This window comes from Giraffa tippelskirchi, chromosome 1, assembly GCF_054371585.1.
Source record: "Giraffa tippelskirchi isolate mGirTip1 chromosome 1, T2T-mGirTip1v1.2.pri, whole genome shotgun sequence".
NCBI classification, from domain to species: domain Eukaryota; kingdom Metazoa; phylum Chordata; class Mammalia; order Artiodactyla; family Giraffidae; genus Giraffa; species Giraffa tippelskirchi.
In genome coordinates, this window is record NC_137275.1 from 107,158,506 (window position 1) to 107,182,516 (window position 24,011).

Sequence of the window (24,011 nt, forward strand, 5' to 3'; positions counted from 1 at the left end):
TCTTTTTGCCTTTCATGCTGTTCATGGTGTTCCCAAGGCAAAAGTACTGAAGTGGTTTGTCATTCCCTTCTCCAGTGGCCCATGTTTTGTCAGAACTTTCCACCATGACCCGTCCGTCTTGGGTGGCCTTACATGGCATATCTGATAGTTTCATTGAGCTAGAGAAGGCTGTGGTCCATGTGATCATTTTGATTAGTTTTCTATGATTGTGGTTTTCATTCTCTCTGCCCTCTGAGGGACAGGGATAAGAGGCTTATGGAAGCTTCCTGATGGGAGAGAGTGACTCTGGGGGAAACTGGGTTTTGTTGGGATGGGTAGGGCCATGCTCAGTAAATCTTTAATTTTCTGCTGATGGACGGGGCTGTGTTGCCTCCCTCTTGTTTGACCTGGACCAAACTATGGTGGGGTTAATGAAGATAATGGCGACGTCCTTCAAAAGGTCTCATGCACGCACTTCTGCACTCAGTGCCGCGGACCGTGCAGCAGGCCACTGCTGACCCACCCCTCTGCCGGAGACCCCTGGACACTCACAGGCAGGTCCGGCTCGGTCTCCTGTGGGCACACTGCTCCTGTCTCCTGGGCCCTGGTGGGTGCTAGGTTTTGTTTATGCCCTCCGAGTGTCTGTTTCCCCATCCTGTGTAAGTTCTGTAATCACATCCCACTGGCCTCCAAAGTCAAATTCTCTGGGAGTTCTCAGTCCCTTTGCCAGACCCCGAGGTTGGGAAATCTGTTGTGGGTCCTAGAACTTTCTTAACAGTGCAAGAATTTCTTTGGTATAATTGTTCTGCAGTTTGTGGGTCGTCTACTCCGCAGCTCTGTGGTGGGGTTAATGGCAACCTCCTCCAAGAAGGCTTATGCTACAGGCTGTGTGACCCAGGTTGCTACACCCAGAGCCCCTACCCCAGTGGCAGGCCATTGCTTTCCCTTAATTCCAGAGGAGACACTCAAACACTAAAAGGCAGGTCTGGCGCTCTCTCTGTGGGGTCTCTGCGTCCTGGTGAACACAAGGTTTTGTTAGAGCTGTCCCAGCATCTCTGGCGGGTATGGGGTTTGATTCTAAACACTATTTCGCCCCTGCTACCATCTTGCTGGGGCTTCTCCTTAGCCCTTAGATGTGAGGTATCTTTTTTTGGTGGGCTCCAACACTCTCCTATTGATGGTTGTTCAACAGCGAGTTGTAATTTTGGAGTTCTTGCAGGAGAAGAGGAGTGCCCGTCCTTCTACTCTGCCTTCTTGTATCATACTTTTAAACATTTCACCATGTAGGTCTTTAACTAGAGTTCAGTATTTCTAGGAGATTTATTTTTTGAGGTAAGATTTACATGAAATGAGATGCTCAAATCTTAGCTATACTATTTTGATGAGTTTTGACAGATGCACACTTGCATAGCCCAAACTCTTACCAAGCAGAGAAACATGACCATCACAGCAGCATGTTCTCTGTTTTTTCTTTTTTAAATTTCCAGCAATACCAATAGACTGTTGATTCTCTTCTTTTTTGTCAGGCAGCATGCAGCAGCTTTGTTCCTTGACTAGGGACTGAACCCATGCCTCTTGCATTGGAAGCATGAAGTCTTAAACACTGGACCACCAGGGAAGTCCCAACATTTTCTTTTAATCCCCTGCTCAGTCTCTCCTCACTCGTCCCCAGAAACAACCACCATTTAGATCTGTTAGTTTTGCCTGTTCTTTTAGAACTTTTAATAGGTGGATCTTTACAGCATGAGCTCATTGTGTAAAGCTTCCTTCACCCAGTGTAATGTCTCTGAGTCTCGTTCATTTTGTCACGTGCATCGGCACTGTGTTCCTTTAATCAGTGCCGAGTGGTAGTGTACAATACACGTGTACCACAGTTTCTCATCCATTCTGCTGTTGAAGGACACTTGAGCTCTTTCTCTACTTTCCCTGGTACCAGTAGAGCTACTGTGCCTAATTGCATTCAAGAATTGAGGCATGTATTTTCATTTTCCTTGTTCATGTATCTGTGTTTATAATTACCATGTCACAAAGTGGATGTATATTTAGTTTTATTAAAAAAAAAAAGCACTGTCAAATCTTTTCCCAGAGGCTGTACCACTCTGCACTCCATCCAACAGTGAGTGAGAGTTCTGGTGTTCTTCATACTTGTAAATGCTTGTATTTTCAGTCTAGTCATTCTAGTGGATGTGTAGTGTGGTGTTGTGTCATTGTGGTTTTAATTTTATCATCAGAATTTACCTACATGCTTTTTTCCAAGTGCTGGTTGTCCATCCATATATGTTGTGAAGTGTCTGCTCAAATCTTTTAACTATTTTCAATTGGATTCTTTATATTTTTATTATTGAGTTGTAGAAGTTCTTAATATATTCTGGCTACAATTCCTAGTCACAGGCAAACCTGAAAGATACTGTGGGTTCATTTCCAGATCACTGCAATAAAGTGAATATCATAATGAATAAGTACAAGAATGTCTTGGTTTCTCAGTGCACAGAAGTTATGCTTGCGCTATACTATACTACAGTCTGTTAAGTGTGTAATAGAATAGCATTATGCCTAGGAAAGCAATGCTCATTGCTGTTGTTCAGTTGCTCAGTTATGTTCAACTCTTTGCTACCTGATGGACCGCGGGCTTCCCTTGTGGCTCAGCTGGTGAAGAATCCGCCTGCAATGCGGGAGACCTGGGTTTGATCCCTGGGTTGGGAAGATCCCCTGGAGAAGGGAAAGGCTACCCACTCTAGTATTCTGACCTGGAGAATTCCATGGACTGTATAGAGTCGGACACGACTAAGCGACTTTCACTTCACTTCACTTCACCCCATGGACTGCAGCAGGCCAGGCTTCCTTCTCTTTCACCATCACCCAGAGCTTTCTCAAACTCATGTCCATTGAGTTGGCGATGCCATCCAACCATCTCATCCTCTGTTGTCCCCTTCTCCTTCTGCCTGCAGTCTTTCCCAGCATCAGAGTTTTTTCTAATGAGTCAGCTCTTAGCATCAGGTGGCCAAAGTATTGGAGCTTCAGCTTCAGCATCAGTCCTTCCAGTGAATATTCAGGATTGATTTCATTTAGGATGGACTGGTTGGATCTCCTTGCAGTCCAAGGGACTCTCAAAAGTCTTCTCCAACACCACAGTTCAAAAGCATCAATTCTTCGGTGCTCAGCCTTCTTTATGGTCCAACTCTCACATCCGTACATGACTATTGGAAAAACCATAGCTTTGACTAGATGGACCTTTGTTGGCAAAGTAATGTCTCTGTTTTTTAACATGCTGTCTAGGTTTGTATAATAGCTTTTCTTCCAAGGAGCAAGCGTCCTTTAATTTCATGGCTGCAGTCACAATGTGCAGTGATTTTGGAGCCCAAGAAAAGAAAGTCTGTCACTGTTTCCATTGTTTCCCTATCTATTTGCCATGAAGTGATGGGACTGGATGCCATGATCTTAGTTTTCTGAATGTTGAGTTTTAAGCCAACTTTTTCACTCTCCTCTTTCACTTTCATCAAGAGGCTCTTTAGTTCCTCTTTGCTTTCTGCCATAAGGATTGTGTCATTTGCATATCTGAGGTTATTGGTATTTCTCCTAGCAATCTTGATTCCAGCCTGTGCTTCATCCAGCCTGGCATGTTGCATGACGTGCTCTGCGTATAAGTTAAGTAAACATTGTTCATACCTTAATTATAAATACTTTGTTGATTAAAATGCTAACCACCATCTGGGCCTTCAGTGAGTCATAATCTTTTTGCTGGTGGAGGAGTGTGGCCTCGGTGGCTGCTGACTGATCAGGGTGGTAGTTACTGAAGGGTGGGGTGGCTGTGGAAATTTCTTGAAATAAGACAACACTGAAGTTTGTAGCATTGAATTGACTCTTCCTTTCATGAACAATTTCTCTGTAGCTTGAGAAGCCATGTGATCTAACTCACAGGAGAACTTCTTTCAAAGTTGGAGTCTGTCCTCTAAAACCCTGCCTCTGCTTTATCACCTAAGTTTAAGACATGTTCTAAATCCTTTGCTTCCTTTTCAACAGTCTTCACAGCATCTCCACCAGGAATAGATTCCATCTCAAGAAGCCATTCTCTTTGCTTATCCATAAGAAGCAACTCCTCTGTTAGAGTTTTATGATCATATTGCAGCAAATAATCACATCCTCAGCTCCACTTCTCATTTTAGTTCTCTTGCTGTTTCTTTCATTTTTTTTTACATTTTTTTTGGGGGGGGGTTATTTTTCTTTATTTTAAAAAATTAATGTATTTATTTTAATTGGAGGCTAATTACTTTAGAATATTTTTGTGGTTTTCCGCCATAGATCAACATGAATCAGCCACGGGTGCACATGTGTCCCCCCCTCTTGCTATTTCCACCACGTCTGCTGTTACTTCTTCCACTGAAGGGCTGAACCTGTCAAAGTGACCCATGAGGGTTGGAATCACCTTCTCCATTAACTCCTGTTAATGTTGATATCGGGACCACTTCCTCTGAGTCACAAGTGTTCTTAATGGCATCTAGAACAGTGAAGCCTTTCCAGAAAGCTTACAGACTACTTTTCCCAGGTCCATCAGAAGAATCACTATCTGTGGCAGCTGTAGCCCTACAGAATGTATTTCTTAAAAAAAAAAAAAAAAAAAGATGTGAAAGTAGAAATGACTCCTTGATCCATGGGCTGAAGAATGGGTATTGTGTTAGCAGACATGAAAACAGCCTTAGTCTTGTACTTTTCCATCAGGTGGAGAAATCAGTACTGACATGTTTATTAAGGCCACAGTCTTTTATGGGTGCAGTAAACAACGGTTTACTAAACATGGTTCCACTAAACAATTACAACATCAAAGATCTTTGTTTATAGATCACCATAATAAATTGAATAATAATGAAAGTTTGAAATATTGTGAGAATTACCAAAATGTGACACAGAGATATAGAATGAGCAAATTTTGCTGGAAAAAATGGTACTGATATAATTGCTCAATGTAAGGTTGCCAAAACATTCAATTTTGTAAAATGTGCAATATCTATGAAACACAATAAAGTAAAATGCAATAAAACAAGCAATCCTTTGTGTTATGGCAATATGTTCTCCCAGTCTGTGGCTTGGCACTTAATTTTCTTAACGCTCTCTTCAGATGACCAGACAGCTTTTTCTGATGAAATCTAATTCATCATACTTTAATAGTTGTTGTTCCTGTACCACTTAAAAAAAAAAAGCCTCTTAATCATATAGTCTCCTATATTTAGTTCTAGGAGTATATAGTTTCAACTTTTGAACTTGAGTCTATGATATATTTTGAATTAAGTTTTGTGTGTGTGTGGTTTGAGTTAGAGTTTGAGGTCCAGTTATTCCAGTATCAACTGTTGAGAAGATTTCTTTTTCCTTCAGTGGATTACTTTGTTGTTGTTTTGGTAAAAAATCAAATGACTGTATATGTCAGTTTACTTCTGGGCTGTCTACTCTGTTTCAAAAATGGACTTAACTTTGTTGCCAGTATCACAATGTCCTAATCAGTATAACTTTATAGTAAGTCTTGAAATCAACTTTGTTCTGTGCCGTACTTAGTTGATCAGTTGTGTCCGACTCTTTGTGACCCCATGGACTGTAGCCTGCCAGCTCCTCTGTCTATGGGATTTCCCAGACAAGAATATTGGAGAGGGTTGCCATGCCCAGGGAAGATTGTTTGTTCTTTGTTCGGCTTTGACTATTCTAGGTGCTATGCACCTCCACATAAATTTTACAGTCAGCTTCTGAATTTCTGTTTTTTTAAAAAAGCTTGATGGAATTATACTCATTATAGCTGCAGAGTCTTTTAGTGAATGAACATGGTATGTATCTCCGTTTATTTAGATCCTCTCTAGTTTCTGTCACCAGTTGTTTGTAGTTTTAAGTGTGGAGGTCTTGCGCATCTTTTATTAAATATATTTATAGATATTTCATTTTAAAAAATTATCCACTGAACTTTTAATTTCTTCATCTTTTGCTGCTAGTGTATAGAAATATAATCGATTTTTGCATATTGACCTATTATCCTACAATCTTGCTAAACTAACTCATTAATTTTAGTCATTCATTTGTACATTTCTTAAGCTTTTCTACATGTCTTTAGTGAATAAATATGATCTTATTTCTTCTTCAATTTTATGTGTTTTCCCTTGTATTATTAAATTGGCTGATTCCTTCTGTAAGGGTTGAAGTAGAGTGAATAAGCATCTTCACTCTCTTCTTGATCTTAAAGGGAAAGTGTTATTTCACCATTTGATATTGTGTTATCTGTAGTTATTTTGTAGATACCTTTATCAAGATTGAGTAAATCCCCTTTATTACTAGTTTCCTGAGGGTTTTTTATCATAAATAGGTGTTAAGTTTTTTCAAGTGCTTTTTCTATGTGCATTGTTATATGCTTTTCCTCTTATTTTTTTAATTAAGTGTTTTACATTGACTGATTTTGGAGTATTAATTCAACCTTTTTTTCCTGGGAAAATTCTACTTGGCCATATTTTTTAAAAGATATATAAGTGGATTTGATTACCTAATATTTTGTGTGTGCCTATATTCATTCATGAAGGATACTGATGTGTAATTTTCTTTCTTTTATAATGTCTGTCAGGCTATTTCGGTATCAGTATTTTACTGACCTAGTAAATGTATATTCTTTATATAATATTAAATATTCTATAAATTCTTTATATTGCTAATTTATGACTTCTGTCCCATCTTATTGATTAATTTATCTAGTGGTTTATTAGTTTTCTTGATGTTTTCAAGGACCCAGCTTTAGCTTTTTTTGTTGTCGTTGTGCTGGGTCTTCACTGTTGAGCAGGTTTTTCTGGGGAGTGGGGGCCACTCTAGCTGCGGTGCTCAGGCCTCTCATTGCAGCGGCTTCTCTTGTTGCAGAGCACAGGCTCTAGGGCTCATGAGCTTCCGTAGTTGCAGCATGTGGGCTCAGTAATTGTGGCTCCCTGGCATGTGGGATCTTCCCGACCCAGGGATTGAACCCCTGTCTTCTGCATTGGCAGGCGGATTCTTTACCACTAAGCCATCAGGGAAGCCCTGGTTTTGTTACTTTCTCAAATGTTTGTCTGTTTTCTAAAATAAATTCGTTAATTTCTACTTACATTTGTTATTTCTTCTCTTGGAATTTCTTTATGTTTTTTCCCCTCCCTTATTAAATTGGAACCGCAAGTCAAGACCTTTCTTCTTTATCATTTTGAACATTTAAAATTTATTTTTAATCATTGCTTTAGCAGCACATCACGAATTTGTATCTACTGGTTTTTTCTTCCCCATTTAATTAGACGTATTTTGTAAAATACCTCATCATTCTTCTTTGACAAGGGATTAGCTAGAAGTGTGCTATTTTAATTTATAAATACTTGTTTTTTTCTAGATATGTTATCACTGTTGGTATCTAATGTAATTCCATTGTAGTCAGATAAATTATTCCTGTATAATTTCAGTTATTTAAAAATGTTGGGGCTTGTTTTATGACCCCCCAAAATGGCCTATTTGTATGAATGTGCCATGTGTTCTTGGAAAAAATACATCTTCCATAGTTTTTGAATATAGTGTTCTGAAAATGTCATTAGGTCAAAATGGATGATAGGTAAAACTCATTTGCGATGCAGTGAAGTGAAAGTCTCTCAGTGGTATCTGACTCTTTGTGACCCCATGGACTGCAGCGGGTAGCCTTTCCCTTCTCTAGGGGAGTCTTCCCAAGCCAGGGATTGAACTCAGGTCTCCTGCATTGCAGGCAGACTCTTTACCGGTAGAGCCACCAGGGAAGCCCAAGAATACTGGAGTGGGTAGCCTATCCCTTCTCCAGCGGATCTTCCCGACCCAGGAATCGAACTGGGGTCTCCTGCATTGCAGGCGGATTCTTTACCAACTGAGTTATCAGGGAAGCCCCTATTTATTTGTGATGATGGAAGTCTATTTTAAGGACATCCAGAAACATGAGGAAGGAGAAGAAGTTTCATCAACAGCCTTTTTCCTGTCTAGATGCCGGCCTTAAATTCTAGAAAGCCCTTTAGACTTCAAAACTCACCAGGGATTTTATTTACAGCCCAGTAAAATGGCACATTCAACAGAGGCACTACGCTCTCATTGTTTCCTTTATATTAAATATCCCCAACAAGGTAATTTTCTGGCTTTTAAAAATTACAAATTGAATGGACTCCAATTTTAGCAAATCTCAATCTGATAAAGAATTTCTCCTACCCTACTCTTTATAAGCAATTATTGCTTTACTTTTAAGCAATCTAGACTACTTCACTGAAAAATGGAATTTTTTATCTGCTCATTAAAGACTTGTGTTGTTTAAGGAGGAAATACATTACCTCAACTACTAGGTTTAATCTGCTGAGAGTGACGCACATCAGCTTCCGAAAACAGATATAACAGATCCATCCACTTGCTACTTTGACCCCTGTTTGAACTTAGAGAGTAAAAGAATTGGAAGTTGAGAAGTGAAATTAATAGATACTCTAAGTAGTGTACACCTGCTTAATTATATAAGACAGATTTATTTAAATCCTAATTTTGACCTATGGCATACATTTGTGAAATGACAGTTGAGGATTCAGACCTCTACTTAACCTATGGTCCTTGACTATAATTCAGAGCGAAACATTGGACCACACTGATTCCGATCCTATGACTCGTTGATCTCTAACTAATAGTATTAACTGCCATGAAGTGAAGATTTCAAAGTAATGTACATTTTTCCCCTCACTGCAAGAAACTGAATGTTTATGTTTTGATTTCTTAAACTTCTTTCATTGAGTTATCTGTCTTAATTCTCTGTCTTCGATACGGTGCTAACGCTGGTGTTCAAACAGGGTTTTCTGGATGCCTCTCATGAGAGTAGAAATTATTCTTGGAAAAGCATTGCCCCCATGTTTCCTGATAGTTTCAAAGGAATCCTGATGACCTCAAACACTCCTTTATAACTTCTTAATCATACTCACCCAGAGGATGGGGATCAATATTATGTTTCTACCAGGGCAAGAATCTGATAACCTCAGAAGTTACGCATATGTTATGCAAAGCACAGAAAGAAACAAAAAAAATTTTAAGAGGTAATTTACAGGAACAATTTACAAAACAATTCTCTTGTTTTGTCCTGACTTTTTATTTTATTTATCAAAATGACTTAATGCAACATTCTTTCCATCTTTTTTTTATAAGATTTATCAGAGATAGTGGGAGAAGGCAATGGCAACCCACTCCAGTACTCTTGCCTGAACAATCCCATGGACAGAGGAGCCTGGTAGGCTGCAGTCCATGGGGTCACACAGAGTCGGACATGACTGAAGTGACTTAGCAGCAGCAGCAGCATCAGAGATAGTCTCAGAAGAGGTAATCAATTTAGTAATAGTAACAATTGTTTTTGCTAGTTCCTTTTCTAAATAATCTCTTTTAATTCTCAGAATAATCCTATGAGATACAGGATATTTATTTATCCCTATCTGTTTGTGGTATTACCCACTCCAGTATTCTTGCCTGGAGAATCCTAGGGACGGTGGAGCCTGGTGGGCTGCCGTCTATGGGGTCGCACAGAGTCGGACACGACTGAAGCGACTTAGCAGTAGCAGCAGCAGCAGTTTGTGGTATTATCACATCACCTGTCAAAGCATATTTAGAGTATGGAAATAATTTTCTCACATTAAATATCTAATGAAAGATTGACAGTGGATTTCTTTCTTTTAATTTTTATTTTATATTGGAGTAGAGTTGATTAACAACGTTGTGTTAGTTTCAGGTATACAGCAAAGTGATTCATTTATGCATATACGTGAATCATTCTTTTTCAAATTCTTTTCCTATTTAGGTTGTTATGTAATATTGAGCAGACTTCCCTGTTCTGTACAGCAGGTCCTTATTGGTTATCCATTTTAAATATAGCAGTGTGTACATGTGGATCCCAAACTCCTGAACTATACCTCCCCCACTCTTCTCCTCGGTAACCATCAGTTTGTTCTCTAAGCCTGTGAGTCTGTTTCTATTTTTTTAAAGAAGTTTATTTTTTTTTTTCAGTTTTTTTTAGATTCCATATATAAGTGATATCATATGATATTTGTCTTTTTCTGTCTGACTTACTACACTTAGTGTGATTATCTCTAGGTCCATCCATGTTACTGCAAATGGCATTATTTCATTCTTTTTAAGGCTGAGTAGTATTCCATTGTATATATGTACCACAACTTCTTTATTCATTCTTCTGTTGATCCGACATTTAGATTGTTTCCATGTATTGGATATTGCACATAGTGCTGCAGTGAACATTAGGGTGCATATATTTTTTTTGCCATTTAGTTTTGTCTGGGTATAAGCCCAGGAGTGGGATTGCTGGATTATATGGTAGCTCTATTTTTAGTTTTTTGAGGAACGTCATCCTGTTTTGCTGGATTCCCTGGTGGCTCATATGGTAAACAATCCACCTACAATTCAGGAGACCTGGGTTCTATCTCTGTGTTGGGAAGATCTCTGGAGAAGGGAATGGCAACCCACTGCAGTATTCTTGCCTGGAGAATGCCATGGACAGAAGAGCCTGGCGGGCTACACTCCATGGGGTTGCAGAGTCAGACATGACTGAGCGAGCAACTTCACTTTCATGTTCTATTTTCCCTAGTAGCTGCACCAATTTACATTCCCAGCCCCATGCTGTTTGTCTCTGAGTTTGAAAACCAGCTTCTAAATGTACAAATGGTAACAAAAATCAGTGAAAATTTGCTGTTTTGAAAGACATCCTTCATGACAATGAAACATTCATAAAGTACTGCGTTTTGGTTTACTGTTTGATTTTGTGTTGTCTCTGTCATTAAAAATTTCTCAGGTTTTTAAAAGAACTTTAAATTATATTTTCATAGTGAGAGAAGGTACAGCCATCAGTAAATCTTTATTTTGTCTGACAGATGCCAGACTCAGAATGTTAAAAATGCAGCATAAGTACTCTGTTCGGTCTCTCCTTAATAATAACCTTTTTTTTTTTAATTGAGGATTTTATTTTCTGCAAAATTGTTTCCTACTCCATTGACTATAGCCACTTCCCTAATAGTAGTTATTTTATTCATCACCATTTGTACTCAGTCTATGAATGAGCATTACAGTTGTGTTATATGTTGATTATTGAGGGTGGTATAAAGATGGAGGTCATACTATTTTCTGTACTTTTGAAAACTTCATAATCCAAACAACCCATTGTATTTTTTAATAAAAATTAATTTGGCAAAGAGTTTAAGCAAATTAGAGCTTAAACAAAATTGCCCCAAAGACACATACAAGTGATTTTACTTAGTGTACATTGTAACACATACAGAATTTATATATCTTATTTTTTCATAGTTGGAAAACTAAAGCCATAATTTTAGAGAAAACGACACAGCTATGACCTACTGTATTATACACTAATTAAAAATATTGTGGTGCTCTGTCTCCTTGTTCAAAAAGCCTATTGCATAATAATTCGGAATCCGAGCTCTAGAAATGGGACTAGCTGCACATCTAGGGTTTCCCTTTGTCACTGTACCACTCCAGCCAACACATTTGAAGAGTTATTTCTCGTATGTGTAAAATCAGGATAGTAGCAGTGTGCTTCCTCATAGGGTTCTAGTAAAAACTAAACGTGGCCATAGCTGTAGTGTAGCTAGACACTGCAAACATACCATAAGCCCTTGATCAATGTGATCTGTTATTTGCTATTTCTTCATAATATCCCCATCCTGTGTACTGAAAGCAGTTTGTTAGCACATGCTAGACATTCAAGAACCATTAGCTGATTTGATGAATAAATACTTATTTTTCAATCAACAAAGCAATGAAATCACAGTTCACTTGAATGTAAACAAAGGAGAGAATCAAGAAGGAAGAAGCAGAGAGCTCAGTGTTCTTCTCTCCCCCTGTCCCCGGGGCCCAGGTTTTGTACGTGTCTGTGTCCTCACCTGCTACCTCACGTGGTTAGCAAGATGTTGCCATCTTTACTGGGACTGGGGAAAGTGGGGAAGCCCCAAGTTTGAGGCATTGGTTGCAGGCATCTTAAATTTGAGATGTCCATTCACTACACATCCAAGTGGAAATGTCGGTAGGCAATCGGATATGTGTCTGGAGTCCTAGTACCTTCAGAGACCAGGAACACTGCGTCCCAAGGGGTGTGCTGTCAACTGGATACACTGTGTGTTCCTTCTCTGTCCCCAGACTGCATATCGTGTCACCAAGAACAAGGAAACGTCTCGAGAAAACACACTGATGGGTTTTAAATATTGACGACTCCTTCCCTAGAGCAGTAGTTCTTTGAAACCTGTGCAGTCACTTTTTATGAACTGGATTTTTTTTAGCCTGGAATATACCAGTATCCAGACTGAGACTACATACAAGGTTTCCTCTGAGTGTGAGTGTGTGCACGTGCCTAGGGTCACATTCAAGGAGGGAGGCATTTTTTATTAGAAAATTCATGTTCATGAACAGATTCTTAAAGGGTCCTCTAAGCCAAAAAGTATTTTTAAAATTCAGAATTTCTCCAGCGTGCGTAACATGCATAAAAGAACAGAAATGTTCTTTTATAAAAGGCAGTTTAGTAAAGTGGAACCATCACAAGCTTTGGTGTTTCCAAGGAGGTGCTAGTGGTAAAGAATCTGCCTGCCAGTGCAGGAGAGGAAAGAGATGCAGGTTTGATCCTTGGGTTGGGAGGATCCCCTGGAGAAGGAAATGGCACCCCGCTCAAGTGTTCGTGTCTGGAAATCCCATCAACAGAGGAGCCTGGTGGACTACAGTCCATGGGATTGCAAAGAGTCAGATAAGACTGAAGCATCTTAGCACATATCCATGCGCATATTACAAGCTTTGATGCCAGTCCTCCTGGTAGAATCCAGGTAGCGTTAGTTACCATAACAAAGTCTTGGTCTCCATCACGTGAATGGAGAGCATCATAACACTTACCCTGAGAAGCCGCCTCCCCAGAGTCATTTCTTTTCCCCTTCTTACTCACTTTCTCTGGTGATTACAAAAATTAGAAAAGTAAGTTCTAAGTGGAGCTTCAGATAATACTCTCTCTGCATTGTTTTCTAAAAACAAATTAGTTAAATAACAATATTTTCTCATAAGCACTCTGATTTCCCCAGTTTTTATTTATTTTCTCTTTGGCTGTGCTGGGTCTTCATTGCTGCGGTGTTTTCCTCTCATTGTGGCGAGCAGAGGCTGCTCTCTAGTTGTGGTGTGTGGGCTTCTCATTGTGGTGGCTTCTCTTGCTGTGGAGCCTGGGCCATAGGACACACGGGCTCCCAGGCTCTACAGCACAGATTCAGTAGCTGTGGCACACAGGCTTAGTTGCCTTAATACCTGTAGAATTTTCCCAAGTCAGGGATTGAACCTGTGTCTCTTGCATTGGCAGGTGGATTATTTATCACTGAGCCACCTGGGAAGCCTCTCTCCCTGTTTTGATATTTAGTACATATAAATTAGCAAGAGGGCGGGGGTAAGTTCCAAAGGAAGGACACGGTGGTCAGAGCCAAGAGTGTTTCCAGAGTGGAGACCCCCGGGGGGGCCCGCTGCAGCGACGCCAGCCACACCTGCTGATGAGTGACTGTCTCCCGCCCGGAGGCTGCATCCTGTCCTTCCCCGAGAAGGGACAGCACGTTCTCAGAGGCTAACACCAAGTCAGACAGACATCACACCCGGAGCCCCAAGCTTCTCATCCGTGGGAAGCAGAGAAGCCTGTCAGAAAAGAACACTTTTCGAATGTCAAATAATTCAGAAAGATTCTTTTTTACTCAGCAATATTCTTAACTGAAAGAAAACATATAGAAAAAATTGTTTACATCTGACTACACAGAACTCCAGTAGCGGAATGATGACTATCCCTTCATGTTTTACTTTATTTTCCAGAGTTTCTCAAGCAAATCACCTTTTTCCATTTGACGATCAGAAAAAGGAAGAAAGGGGTTCTCTTGCCTAGCAGTTCATCACAATCGACAGTGGTGTAAAGCTTGGTTTGAGGAAACCAGGTTGAAGGTACAATTAATTTCTCATTTTGACTTTTTAGGTGACAAATGATAATTTTACTGACCTCCTTAATTAGGAAAACATGCACTAAAAACTAGATTGCTCTTGCATTAACTGCTACAAGTTTCTAATCTGCCAGAGTCTATGCTAATGTGGTTCCCAGGAATGAACATTAAGTCTCATCTGCCATCTGATCAATGCAGGTCCCATTAAGAGCATGGTATGCTGAGATGCGGGCAGTTTGTCTCTGGTTGGTAAGGTCACAGAAGGCAGCCTTTAGTCTGGTCTGAGGCACTGAACTCCTCAGAACAGTTTCTTATTGATCAAAGTCCATCAAACTTGTATTTCAAAACCGAGCCTTTCAGTACCTCTTCCATAGTCTCTTTCCATGTTAAACATCCAAAGTCAGGGGCTCATGCTAACATCTTCCTTTCTCCTGTGGGTTGCATGAAGCTTTGCTATGCCATCTGAATCATCATCTTACTCTAAAAAATAGAGAAAGTCATATACAACACCTTCAGTGAAATATACATCTGTCCCAGATAAAAAATCATGACTGCTCCCCAGGTGAACATGGTCGTCACTTTCTCCATCTGTCCTTCCTATAGACGGTCACCTGCTGCTCTTGAGCACCTTCTGTGCTTCGAGCAGGTAGTGGGGAAGGCCTAGCCTCGCAGGGGGAGGTTTGTGTGGCCGTGGTTCTCTCTGTGCGGCTTCGCTGCTCTGCTGCCCTGGCTTGGAGAGCCTGTTCTTCTAGGATTGGGTGTGTCTGTGTGTTCTTAAAAATGGTAACTGTAGTTCATACTAGCTTATCTTTTGTTTCAAGATGAGAGATAAAGAGCATGATCACCTTTAAAATAGATTCATGTTGTGGGAAACTGCTATAGAGTGCAGGGAGCTCAGATCAGTGCTCTGTGATAACCTAGAAAGGTAAGATAGTAGGAGGGAGGCTACATGGGTGGGAGGGAGACTCAAGAGGGAGGGGATATGCATATAGCTGTTGTGAATGTGTCTGGTGATGAAAGTAAAATCTGATGCTGTAAAGAACAGTATTACATAGGTACCTGGAATGTTAGGTCCATGAATCAAGGTAAATTGGATGTGGTCAAGTAGGAGATGGCAAGAGTGAACATTGACATCTTAGGAATCAGTGAACTAAAATGGACATGAATGAGGGAATTTAATTCAGATGACCATTATACCTACCACTATGGACAAGAATCCCTTAGAAGAAATGGAGTAGCCCTCATAATCAACACAAGAGTCCAAAATGCAGTACTTGGGTGCAACCTCAAAAATGACAGAATGATCTCTCTTTGTTTCCAAGGCAAACCATTCAACATAACAGTAATCTAAGCCTATGCCCTAACCACTGATGCTGAAGAAGCTGAAGTTGAGTAGTTCTATGGAGACCTACAAGACCTCCTAAAACTAACACCAAAAAAAGATGTCCTATTCATCTTAGGGGATTGGAATGCAAAAATAGGGAGTCAAGAGATACCTGGAGTAACAGTCAAGTTTGGCCTTAAAGTCCAAAATGAAGCAGGGCAAAGGCTGACAGAATTCTGCCAAGAGAACGCACTGGTCATGGCAAACACCCTTTTACACCAACACCAGAGATGACTGTACACATGGACATCACCAGATGGTCAATAGCAAAATCAGATTGGTTATATTCTTCGCAGCCAAAGATGGAGAAACTCTATACAGTTAGCACAAACAAGACCTGGAGCTGACTGTGCTTCAGATCATCACCTCCTCATAGCAAAATTCAAGCTTAAACTAAAGCAAGTGGAGAAAACCATTAGGCCATTCAGGTACAACCTAAATCAAATCCCTTATGATTATAAAATGGAGGTGACAAATAGATTCAAGGGATTAGATCTGGTAAACAGTGCCTGAAGAACTATGGACAGAGGTTCATAATATTGTACAGGAGGTACTGACCAAAAGCATCTGAAAGAAAAAGAAATGTAAGAAGTCAAAGTGGTTGTCTGAAGAGGCCTTACAAATAGCTTAGAAAAGAAGAGAAGCCAAAAGCAAGGGAGAAAGGGAAAGGTACACCAAACTAAATGCAGAGTTCCAGAGACTAGCAAGGAGAGACAAGAAGGCCTTCTTCAACGAACAGTGCACAGACATAGAGGAAAACAACAAAAGGGGAAAGACTAGGGATCTCTTCAAAAAAATTGGAGATATCAAAGGAACATTTCATACAAAGACAGACACAATAAAGGACAGAAATGATAAAGATGTAATAGAAGCAGAAGAGATCAAGAAGAGATGGCAAGAATATACAAAAGAACTGTACAAAAAAGATCTTAGTGACCTGGATAACCAAGAAGGTGTGGTCACTCACCCAGAGCCAGACATTCTGGAGTGTGACGTTAAGGGGCTTAAGGAAGTGCTGCTGCTAATAAAGCTAGTGGAGGTGATGGAATTTGAGTTGAGCTGTTTAAAAATCCTAAAAGATGATGCTATTAAAGTGTTGCATGCAATATGTCAGCAAGTTTGGAGAGGTCAGCGGTGGCCATAGGACTGGAAAAGGTCAATATTCATTCCAGTTCCCAAGAAGGGCAGTTACTAAAGAATGTTCAAACTATTGCACAATTGCACTAATTTCACATGCTAGCAAGGTAATGCCCCAAATCCTTCAAGCTAGGCTTCAGGAGTACTTGAATTGAGAACTTCCAGATTTACAAACTGGGTTTAGAAAAGACAGAGGAACCAGAGATCAAATTGCCAACATTTGCTGGATCATAGAGAATGCAAGGGAATTCCAGGAAAACATATACTTCTGTTTCATTGACTACACTAAAGCCTTTGACTGTGTGGGTCATAACCAACTGTGGGAAACTGTTAAAGTGATGGGAATACCAGACGAATTTGCCTGTCTCCTGAAAAACCTGTATGCAGATCAAGAAGCAACAGTTAGAACCTTATATGGAACAACTGACTGGTTCAAAATTCAGAAAGGAGTACATCAACGCTGTATATTGTCATCCTGCTTATTTAACTTATATGCAGAGCACATCATATGGAATGCCAGGCTGGATGAAGCACAAGCTGGAATCAAGATTGCTGGGAGAAATATCAGTAACCTCAGATATGCAGATGCCACCACCCTTATGGCAGAAAGCAAAGAGGAACTAAAGAACCTATTGATGAAGGTGAAAGAGGAGAGTGAAAAAGACAGCTTAAAATTCAATGTTCAAGAAAACTAAGATCATGGCATCCGGTCCCATCACTTCATGGCAAATAGAAGGGGAAAAGGTGGAAGCAGTGACAGATTTCCTCTTCTTGGGCTCTAAAATCACTGTGAATGGTGACTGAAGCCATGAAATTAGAAAATGTTTGCTTCTTGGAAGGAAAGCTATGACAAACCTCGACAGTGTATTAAAAAGCAGAGACATCACTTTGCTGACAAAGGTTCATATAGTCAAAGCTATGGTCTTTCCGGTAGTCATGTACAGATGTGAGAGTTGGACCATAAAGAAGTCAGAGTGCTGAAGAACTGATGCTTTCAAACTGTGGTGTTAGAGAAGACTCCTGAGAGTTCCTTGGACAGCAAGGAGATCAAACCAGTCAACCCTAAAGGAAATCAACCCTGAATACTCATTGGACGGACTGATGCTAAAGCATCAGATATGAAGAGCTGACTATCGGAAAAGACGCTGATGCTGGGGAAGATTGAGGGCAGGAAGAGAAGGAGGAGACAGAGGTTGAGATGGTTGGATGGCATCATGGATTCAATGGATATGAGTTTGGGCAAACTCTGGGGAATTATGAGGGACAGAGAGGCCTGGTATACTTGGTATATGCAGTCCATGGGGTCACAAAGAGTCAGACACAACTTGGAGACTGAACAACAGCAACAGCTGATCTATGCTGTACAGCAGAAACTAACACAACATTGTAAAGCAATTACATCCCAAATGAAAAAAATATATAGATTCATCTTGGAATAATGCCAGATCTAATTAGTTGATGAATCAATCAGGTCCCATTTTCAACACATTGCTTTATTTCCACAATATATCTGTCTGTTTGAAGCGTGAGAGCATTCCTCTCTTTCCTTCCTCCCTCTGATGAGAGCATGTTTCTGTGTCACCAACCACGAAACTTGGTTAACACTGTGTTCTGTTCTTAGAATTAGAAAACCCATTTATGCATTTATTTTTTCTGTTTATTATAAAATTATGAGAAAAATTGGAAAACTGAAGAAAAATAGATAATATGTACTCCTAGCCTACCTCTCAAATTGATGCTGATAACTATTAGTATTTTGACTTAATTTCTACTACTGTTTTATTTTAGGGCATAGATTTTGTTGTGGCTGTTTTTCTCTCTCTTTGTTTTTCACTTTTTAAAATATTTTACTGAGCCGGGTTGTCATTGCAACATGTAGGGTCTAGTTCCCTGACCTAGGGATCAAACCTGGGTCCCCTGTGTTGGGAGCATGGAGTCTTATCCACTGGACCACCAGGGAAGTCCATGTGGTTGTTTCTTATATGGTTGCAGTCATACTATATATACTGTGCATTATTTTACCTTAAAGGTATTTCCATTTTTTTCACAGCACTGTGAAAAAATAATTTTTATGACTGTTAAATAGTGTTCGAGTGACCTACTATAGTTTATATAATTGCTCCATTATTACAGGGCATTAGGATAATTTTCAGGTTTTATATCATAAATGCTGTTGGTCTCAAGAGTTATGTGTTTAAAGATTTCCTTCCAGTTTGGAATGAAATTCTTAGATTTTCTGAAATGGAAAGTGGGATTATTGGCCAAAAAGCTGCTGAAAATGTGAGGATCTTGGTGCCTCTTGTTAAATTCTCATGGAAGGCAGTTAGTAACTCATGTGTGGGCAGCCAGCACACGAGGGAGCCAGTGCTCCTGGAGCCCTAGCCCCTTGGCTGTTCCTCCTGCTCCCCTTCCGGGCATCGGCCAATTTCCCTCCCTTCCCCACCCGCGGGCGGGGTGGTGAGACCCTTGGCTTCCTGCTCCTGCTGCTCTCTCTGCCTTCCTCCTTCCACACAAACTGGAGCTCTAGGGGCCACTCAGCCCACAGGAAAGTGGGGCCCTCCCAGAGGTCAGGCTCCCCTTCTCCAGTGGGCAGCCTGGCTTGGAGTGCTGTCCACCCCTGGGAACCACAGGCACTGTCCCTTCGCTGCTCCCCAGGGTGGTCTCCCAAAATCTGGTCTCCTCTGTAGGCTTTCTTCTCCTTTTGCCCCCACCCCTAGTCCTATCTCCCCAACCTGTCCCCTGAAGCCCAAAGCAGCTGCTTCCTCCCCCAAACGAAGCCCAGGCCTTTGGTTCTTTCTGTCACAGACTTCCCCCAATAGATTTCCATAAGTTGTATTTCTGTTCGCATTTGTTTCTATATATTTTTAAATTTCTCCTTTGGTTTACTTGATGACCAGTTGATTATTCAGCAGTGTTGTTTGATTTTTTGTGTTTATTTTTTCCATTTTAAAAAAGTTTTGTGTAAGTTTTCTGCTGAAAAATCTGCTGGTAGCCTCATGGGGGTTCTCTTGTATGTAACAAGTCATTTTATTCTTGCTGCATTTAGGATGCTTTCTTTATCCTTAAGGGCTTCGCACGTGGCTCAGTGGTAAAGAATCCACCTGCCAATGCAGGAGGCGAGGGTTCGATCCCTGGGTTGGGAAGATCCCCTGGAGAAGGAAATGGCAACCTGCTCCAGTATTCTTGCCCGGGAAAACCCATGGACAGAGGAGCCTGGTGGGCTACAGTCCATGGGGTCACAAAGAGTTGGACATGAGTGAGAGACTAAACAATAACAACAATTGCATCCTCAATTTTTACCACTTTAGTGTTCATGTGCCTTGGGGTGGTCTCTTAGGGTTAATCTTATTCAGAACTCTCTGGGTTTCCTGGACCTAGATGTGTTTCCTTCCTCAGATTAGAGATGTTTTCAGACACTATTTCTTCTAATAATTTTCCTCTCTTGCTCTTTCTCTTATTCTTTTGGGACCCCTATAATGCAAACGTTATTCTGCTTGATGTTGTCCCTAGGTCCCCTTAAGGTAGCTTTGTTTTTTTCTTAAAACTTTGTTTTTCACTTCGCTGCTCTGTCTGGGTGAGTTCCTCTGGTTTGTCTTCCAGTTTGTTGATTCCCTCCTACCCGCTGTTGAGTCTCTCTGGTGTGTTTTTCAGTTCAGAAACACGACTGTTTGGTTTTTTCTATCTCTTTGTTGAAGTTCTCACTGTGTTTGTTCATCATCCTTGCCCTGAATTCAGCAAGCACTTTCAGGACTATGACTTTGAACTCTTTGTCAGTTAGATTGCTTGTATTTGTTTCATTTAATTATTTTTCTGAGGTTTTTTTGTCTTGTTCTTTTGATTGGAACACATATCCTTATGTTGCCTAGTTCTCTGTTTCTGTGTATTAGATGAATCAGCTCTCTCTTCCGGTCTTGAAGAAGTAGACAGCATAATAGGTTGCCTGTGGGCTCAGAGGCACAGCCCCGCCTGGCCACGAGAGCCCAGGGGCTGCGTGTCCTCCTGTTGTGACAAGGCTGTGCAGGCGGGGGGGCTGGCCCCGGAGTGACTGCGTGGCCCGCCACAGCAGCCGTGGCCATGGGGAGTGTAGTACAGTTTGTAACACATTAATTTGGCCAGTTCTGAGGCCCTTACTAGGAGCTGCTAGTTTCCCTTTCTTGTCCAGTGCCTCAAGCCCACACCCCAACCACCTCCCATATAGAGCTCCAGGCCACCATGCACCTGCCCTTATCACCCCCCTGGTGGGATTTATTTGGAGCCTGTACTAGGTTGCTCACCCTGCCGCACCAGCTCCTTTGCATGGAAACCACAGACCAGGCACCACCCGCTGTTCCCCTCTCCTCTGCCCCCTGCCTGACCCCAGTGCTTCTTCTGAGTGGCCCTGCATGGTCTGCTCTCCCCCTGGAACTCAAGTGACAGAGCTGCTGGACTCTTTCTGGTCTCTCCTCTCAGTCTGCTTCTGGCCTTGCCGTGCCTAACTGAGCGGACGTTGTGAAAGGGAGTCCCACGCACTTCCCATTTACCACCGCAGCCCATTCTACGTGCATCTGAGGCTGGGAGATGAGGAAGGAGTCAGTGGCCTGTCCTGGGTCCCCAGTTCAGCCTCGATGCAATTGCTTCTTCATAAAAAGCCCTGCTCTTTCATGCGCTGGTCATTGGAGTTGACTGTCCTCCACCCACCTTGTTGAATCAAGACCTTGAACTATCTGGGCTCTTGGCTTTCTTCTTCACCCCAAGTCCTGCCATAATCCTGGATGACACCAGCACCCACTTGTCTGTCAATTCCACACCCTGGAGTCTTGCTTCCTATCTGTGATTTTATCTTCTTACACCTGTTGCTTTTCACCTCTGTTCATTGTCTACCCCTTGCTTGTCCAGCAACACTTATGTCCTCCACTTCCAAAATCCCAGATCAAAATATGTATCAGTATGTATTGCTGTATAAGAAACTACTCTCAAATTTAGAGGCTTAGAGCAACAGCCTCAAACCTCATGTGTTTTTATCCAGAACATTAAATGACCCTCACTGACTTTAAATAAAAGAAAGTGAAGTCGCTCAGTTGTGTCCAACTCTTTGTGACCCCATGGACTGTAGCCTACCAGGCTCCTCCATCCATGGGATTTTCTAGGCAATAGTACTGGAATGGATTGCCATTTCCTTCTCCGTGGGATCTTCCCGACCCAGTGATCGAACCTGGGTCTCCCGCATTGTAAACAGACGCTTTATCATCTGAGCCACCAGGGAAGTTGAAGTGTCCTCTACTCAGGGCCAGCTCTCATCTGTGAACTGGCAGATCTTTAGTCCATTTGTAAGTGGATTAGCATCTGCACACTTTAAATGCTCACACTTGACAGCATACTTTGACCCACTCATTCTCTCCTGCTCTTCTTTGAGGACATGTGTGATGTCATGGTCTGTACAACAGTATTTATAGTAGCAAACAGTCAGTAACAGCCTAGATCTCCAGGGTATGGACTGGCCAAGTTAATTCATGGAATTTAAAGTGGTCATAGAAAGTGATGTGAATGAAATGTTTCTAATTGCATAGGAAAAACTCTCTGTAGAATGATAATGAAAAGAAATAATAATCATCTGTGTTTACACTATGAATGCATTATTTAAAATGCAGCATCTTTTAAAATTTATCTATTTATTTTTTACCATGCCAAATCTTCATTGCTGTGCAGGCTTTTCTTCAGTTGGTAGTGAGCCGGGGCTCCTCTCTAGCTGTGCGCGGCTTCTCAGTATGGTGGTTCCCTCGCTGTGAGCACAGGCTCCAGCGCACTGGGGCTTCAGTTGCTGCGGCTCCCGGGCTCTCGAGCACAGGCTCAAGAGTTGTGCAGCACAGGCTTAGTTGTTCCGCGGTATGTGGAATCTTCCTGGATCAAGGGTGGAACCTGTGTCCCCTGCATTGGCAGGCAGATTCTTATCCACTGCATCAACAGGGAGGCCCACAGCATCTTTTTTTTTTTTTTTTTATGGTGGCAGACTGCACTGTTTTAAGTTGAGTTGATATAAAAGGAAGTAAAGCCTTGATGGGAAGAGATAATTTGGCTTTTTTCTCCATTAGAGGGGAAGGCAGATCTGCCAGGATAATTTGATGTCTAATAGTGGCTTTGAGACTTCACAACCTCATCCCAGCTGACAGCCTCTGCTTCTCCTAGAGTTCTTGTTTTCTCTGCCTTGGAGAGATATGGGGTGGAGACATAGGGTGGGGAGCATCAGACTTGCCTGGGGAGCATTTGCTGCAACAAGCGGGGATATGGGGACAGCTGCCCACAGCTTCAGGGGCAGCTCCCCACGGAGCCTGCCCTGGACCATGCGGCCGGGACTCCCCTGGGAAAGCAAACAGGAAGGAAGAATGTGTCAAAGGGGGAAAGCGGCTGTCAGAGCAGAGAACGATTTAGACGCTGAAAAAAGGCCAGCGTGGAGGCCAGTTGCTGTGCCACAGAAACCTCGGGTCTGCCCTGGCTTGCTGCGGCTGGACACACTCTTTGCTCAGCGCCTGCTATTCTGGGAAGGAATCTGCAGGGAGCTGGCAGGTCTCTAGCCCCAAGGTTTCCTCTGATGGACCGACAAGCAGGTGTTGGAGATGCCTGTATCAGAAATGTCACACACCCAGGGGCTCATCTTCACTTTCTACTAGAGCCTGTGATTGTGTGTAAATGTTTTATGTGTTTCTTCATGATGAAGAGGTCAGTATATTATTGCTGACACTTTTCCATAGGGATACAGAAAAATTGATTAAGCCCATCGTTTATTTATGATTTGTATATTTAATACTGAGGTTATTATTACACAATTCAAACCAAAACAGATTCAGTAGAGAAGAACTCTGTTGGTAATAAAAAGTGTTGACTTTATGATCTTAAGAAAGCATGAGACTATCTTGGTGTTAAAAAAAAAAATTCATCGTGGGACTCCCTGTGAGTCCAGTGGTTAAGACTCTGAGCTTCTGCTGCAACAGGTACAGGTTCAGTCCCTATTCAGGAAACTAAAATGCCACATGCTTCCTGGCAAGATCAAAAAAATTCAATTACATCTGAAAAAGTAAGTCTTGGATTCCTTAGAAAGCCACATGTTAGGTAAACTCCTAAAATAATAATCACAGCATAATCAGAAAAAAAAGTAAAAAGTGAAACAGCATATATTCAACTGCTGCACTCTTGACAAATAATTTTCATGAACTGAGTCACGTCCGTGTGTGTGTGTGTGCTCAGTTGTGTCGGACTCTTTGCGACCCCACGGACTGTAGCCCGCCAGGCTCCTCTGTCCATGGGGTTCTCCAGGGAAGAATACTGGAGTGGGTTGGCATTTCCTTCTCCAGGGGATCTTCCCGATCCAGGGATCGAACCTACATCTCCTGCTTGGCAGGTGCATTCTTTACCGCTGCACCATCATTGACCTAATGAATGAAGGGGTGGTAGCCCTCACTGGCTCTCCAGGCACCAGCCCACCTTGGTGTGTTCTCAGCCTGAGAGTGCCCCCTGCCCCCACAGTGGATCCACTCCCTTCATGGCTCCAGGAAGCC

General features: G+C 41.6%; 1 protein-coding gene across 50 annotated transcripts in view; it reads left to right on the forward strand.

Moving 5' to 3' along the window:
* Positions 1–24,011, forward strand: part of LOC145506319 (olfactory receptor 4A47-like) — a 162,726-nt gene that overhangs the window by 72,494 nt on the left and 66,221 nt on the right. For all 50 annotated transcript variants that reach the window (XR_014053800.1, XR_014053790.1, XR_014053811.1 and 47 more), the window contains one exon: positions 13,840–13,965. The gene's annotated coding sequence lies outside the window, so the exon portion shown is untranslated. The remainder of the gene's footprint in view (positions 1–13,839; positions 13,966–24,011) is intronic.